Here is a 5414-nt window from a genome sequence, read left to right as displayed (position 1 = left end):
CTGTGGTACCCATGCTATAGGTTCGCCATTATTGTACTAGGGTGACAAAGCTTAGTTAGCTGACATACAAAGCATGAAAGAATTCTGCATAAAACTGGACTTAAGCAAGTTCCCAATCGCCTACAAAAGTTCTATAAAAGTAGAACAAGACCATATTTAATTATGGGTCTCTGTAGGGGAGGCACTCCATTGGAAATATGACATGAATTACCTATTTTTGATTAATGCTTTGGTTAATGTCCTTCTCACAGATTCGAGCAGGCATAGCTAAAATTAACATGTCTCCTTCTTAGTCCAATTCCTAGTGGGCAATATTTATACACTTCCTAGGGTCCATTTTTCAATATTCCTCTTCAAATAACATCTCTGTTGAGCCCAGAGGCTGATTCAAGCTGTCAGATTTCCATCAAAGGTGCTGATTTAGAACTTTGGTGATGTTTTATGAAGCATGATGTCAGCCTGTATAGAATTGTGTAACTTGCAAACGAACGCAATTGATTAACTTGTTCCATGACTTCACGTTAAGCCAAATCAAGACTTGACTTTTGACTTCATAATGTGTGTGATGGCATTTACCTTCCCAATTTCATATTTTTGGTATTTAGAAACATCTGGTTGTTCTAAGTTCTCCAGTTTCAGTCAAGAAGTTTTCAAGTAGAAGGCAGAATGCTCAAACCTCACACTGTATAACTTTATTGGAGAAGATGAGCAGTAATTGAATTAAATAACTGAAAACTTATTTTGAAACTTTTTGTTTATGACTTGTTTGCCTGCTACAAATATATTTTTCTGCTCAACCTATGCTATGTACTTATTTATTTGATAAAAACTCCAGCAATGGGAGAAGACTCACTTTCAGCCTAGCTCACTTCCCAGAGCTCTTGTAGGAAAAATAGGAGGAGGTAGGAATATTAGGTATACTTTCCACCTTGAGTTATTTCTAAAAATTATAAAGGCAGGATTTTTAAAAAATCCTATTTTTTTAAAGTTGGGTGTCTGGACGGTGATGAGAGGGTAGACAGCTTTCAGTCTCCATTTTTATATATAGTCTTAGCTTTTATTGTGTAATTTCAACATAAGGGAACTTTATATTTCAGGAATAGGAGTACTAGCAGGTAGGTCATATTTACATATTGTTCTATATTTTATGTTTAATAATAATAACAGAGTTGGAAGGGACCTTGGAGGTCTTCTAGTCCAACTCCCTGCTTCGGCAGGAAACCCTACACTACTTCAGACAGATGGTTATCCAACATCTGCTTAAAAACCTCCGATGTTGGAGCATTCACAACTTCTGGAGGTAAGCTGTTCCACTGATCAATTGTTCTAACTGTCAGGAAATTTCTCCTTAGTTCTAAGTTACTTCTCTCCTTGATTAGTTTCCACCCATTGCTTCTTGTTCTATCCTCAGCTGCTTTGAAGAATAGGTTGATTCCATCTTCTTTGTGGCAACCCCTGAGATATTGCAACACTGCTATCATGTCTTCTCTGGTCACTCTTTTCATTAAACTAGCCATGCCTAGTTCTTGCAACCATTCTTCATATGTTTTAGCTTCTAGTCCCCTAATCATCTTTGTCACTCTTCTCTGCACCTTTTCTAGAGTCTCAATATCCTTTTTGCATCGTGGTGACCAAAACTGAATGCAGTATTCCAAGTGTGGCCTTACCAAGGCCTTATAACGTGGTATTAATACTTCACGTGATCTTGATTCTATCCCTATTTGTACTTCTAAACCTTGGCAACTTGGAGGTTGGACTTCCACTCTCAGAATTCCTCGACCAACATGGATCAGTACAATTTGCTAAGGTTATACATAATTTAACACAATAATATAATGTACAGGTGAAACTCGAAAAATTAGAATATTGTGCAAAAGAAATGTATGGAGCATTGCCAAGACAAAGATGAGGGACATGAAATCTAAAGTTTGTAAGTTTTACCGCTCTGGAGATTTTGTGTGAGTGGTATTTGGCTTTTATATATACTGCTCAAAAAATAAAGGGAACACTTAAAGAACACAATATAACTCCATGTAAATCAAACTTCTGTGAAATCAAACTGTCCACTTAGGAAGCAACACTGACTGACAATCAATTTCACATGTTGTCAGCACATTCAACAAAGTATTCAATGATAATATTTCATTCATTCAGATCTAGGATGTGTTCTTTGAGTGTTCCCTTTATTTTTTTTGAGCAGTGTATATAATAAGATCTAAATTCAATACTGATAATAATACATGTACAAAGACATGTAAATGGAGAAGGGAGTTCAGCTGATGGTTGTAGCGTGATTCACATACACACACACTAATAGTATGGGATATTTGACTTATTTCTGGTTGTGCAATGATTCCCCTTTGTTTGCCACATCACACCACCTAGAGGAAGAATGAAACTCTAAATAAAGAAAAATAGTAAAAGGATGGAAAGAAAAAAGAGAGTTGAGAATTGGCTATTTCTCCTTTTTCCACTTTTTATCTACGGAGGCTGCAATGTACTGATGTTGGCCTGATTTTAACTTTTAATTCCAACCTTCTGCTTGCAGAAGTGCAAAAGAAGGACTGGAGTGGGTTCCTTGGTCAACCTTTTCTAGGACTTTTGCTTCTCTTCCAAAATCCTAGAACAGTGGTTCTCAACCTGGGGGATCGGGACCCCTTTAGGGGGTCAAATGAGCATTTCATAGAAGTCGCCTAAGACCATGGGAAAAGACAAATTCCCCATGGTGTTAGGAACTAAAGCTTCTATTCCACCGCCTTGGATCACATTTTTACAATCCAATTTTTGAACCAATCAGGCGTTTAGAGAGGGGGTGTCCCTCTGACCTTCCTGCCATTCAGCTTCAAGCTCTGTTGGGAGAATTGGTGCTAGACTTATGGTTGGGGGTCACCATAACATGAGGAACTGTATTAAGAGGTCATGGCATTGGAAAGGTTGAGAACCACTGTCCTAGAAGAAAATTACAGAACATAAGGGTTGAGTTCTGCCGGCATGTTTCAACCACCTGTAATTACAGGGTAATTAGTCCAGGAAGACACACACCACACGATAAAAGGAAAACCCAAATGTTTTTATAAACAGAAAAACAGAAACAGCTCCCTCTTTAAATGTCAAAGGGATTTTCTGGTACACACAAGGCACAGGTTAAATGCAATCCAATTGCTCACCCAATAACTGGGAAATTGAGTCCAATACTAAAGTCCAGAGAGTCCACACACACAATCCTGAACGGCAAAAACCACGATCTTGACGAAACAATGAAACAGAAAAACTGCCATGAGGCTAAAACACCAGGCTGCACTTTTATCTGTAGCACTAATTACAGCAGCCCCACCCAACCACATGTGGCCTCATTTTCTCTTGTAATAATCCTTCAGTTGTTGTCTCCTATGCATCACTCTACGCATGCGTGGATGTGTCATTAATTCTTGTTCAGAATTCAGGGATGATACAGATGATTGATCTCCTGAGCTATCTGCCAAACTCCCCTCTTCCCTGTCACTCACACTTCCTTGGTCAGAGGAGGCTTCGTCAGCAGATTCCATCGGGAGCAAAACAGGCCTGTGGCATGTGGATGTTTCCCCCACATCCACCTGCACATTCCTTGGGGCAGGAGCTGGGGCAGAGCTAACCACAACAGGTTGGAAACAAGGTAGTCCTCGAGGGAGGCCTCTGACCATGCAATGTGGCCTTCCAGAGGCAGGCCCTCCGGAGCCCAGAAACAGGCCAGTTTCTGGCCTTCCTGAATTTCTGGTAGTCCAGTTTTTCACCCTCCCAAATGTCTACGCGCACCCTCCACTTACTTGCACCCAAAATGGGCTGTATAGAGATTTCTGGGAGGTTCAGGGTGGAATAGGCAGGGTCAGCCAGGGATTTGGGGGTTCTCCAAACTGCACAGAATCTCATCTATAGGTTCTCCTGAACCCCTGCGAACCCCCATCAGTCCAATCCTGGTTATTTCTTCTGTCCAGTGATCCATGCTTACCGAGTTGAAAATCCATATCATGTCATTGCTATAAATTTTGACCACATGAAGTAGTGATTCAATTTCTAATTGTGATGTTCCAGACAGTTTCAGATCATCTGTAGACAAGAAGTTTAATTTTATTATTATTATTATTATTATTATTATTATTATTATTATTATTATTATTATTTCTGTCGGGCTCTCTGGTAGACTCCTCCCAAAAATTCACAGGTACAAATTTCAGACACACACACACGTTTGAAAATTCAAAAAAATGTTCTTTATAATGAAAAGTCACTTAAACCAAGCCCTCTTTTGGTATAGCCAAGAGCACTCGTCTCCAAACAAACTGGTAATTTTTACAAGTCCCTTATCAGTTCTGTGATACTTAGCTTGCAGCTGTGAGGCAATTCAAAGTCCTTCTTTCACAAAGTGAAACACACTTTGCTCTGGTTTAGTTTCAAAGCGGGGAAAAATCAGCACACAAAAGGTCAAAGTCAGTAAAGCAGTCACGAAACACAACGATCAGATAATCCTCCACAATGGCCAAACCCACAGGCTGCTATTTATAGCAGCCTCACTAATTACCACAGCCCCACCCAACCACAGGTGGCCTCATTTTCTTTGATAATAATCTCTCAGTTGTTGCTGCCTATGCATCGCTCTCTGCATGCGTGGCTGTATCATTAACTCTTGTTCCAAATCCAAGGAGGAGCTAGATAATTGATCTCCTTCTGAGCTGTCTGCCACACTCTCCTCCTCCCTGTCACTCATGTCTTCTTGGTCAGAGGAGCCTTCATCAGCAGATTCCACGGGGGGGGGGGCAAAACAGGCCTGCAGCATGTGGATGTCTCCCCCACATCCACAGTCCTTGGGGCAGGAGCAGGGCCAGAGCTAACCACAACTATTATTATTATTATTATTATTATTATTATTATTATTATTATTATTATTATTTATTAGATTTGTATGCCGCCCCTCTCCGTAGACTCGGGGCGGCTCACAACAATAATGAAACAATATACAACAAATCTAATATTTAAAAGTAACTAAAACCCCTTATTAAAAGCAAAACATACACACAAACGTACCATGCATAAACTGTGCATGCCTGGGGGAGATGTCTCAATTCCCCCATGCCTGAGGGCAGAGGTGGCAACCCATCACTGTATGTATGTACGTATACAGAATAGAATAGAATTCTTTATTGGCCAGGTGTGATTGATTTGTCTTTGGTGCATATGCTCCCAGTGCACATAAAAGAAAATATACATTTGTGAAGAATCATGAGGTAAAACACTTAATAGGGTACAAATAAACAATGAGGATAGTGTGTTATATAATAAAAACACAAGTGGCCCAAAGTTCCTGTCAGCATTAGCAAAGTGGACCGCTTGGCATTTGACTATTTAGGAGCCATTTAAAAATGTCTCAGAGTTTGCCTCGC

Source organism: Erythrolamprus reginae, chromosome 6 (genome assembly GCF_031021105.1).
Source record: "Erythrolamprus reginae isolate rEryReg1 chromosome 6, rEryReg1.hap1, whole genome shotgun sequence".
NCBI classification, from domain to species: Eukaryota; Metazoa; Chordata; class Lepidosauria; order Squamata; family Dipsadidae; genus Erythrolamprus; species Erythrolamprus reginae.
Note: the sequence above shows the minus strand (reverse complement) of the source record.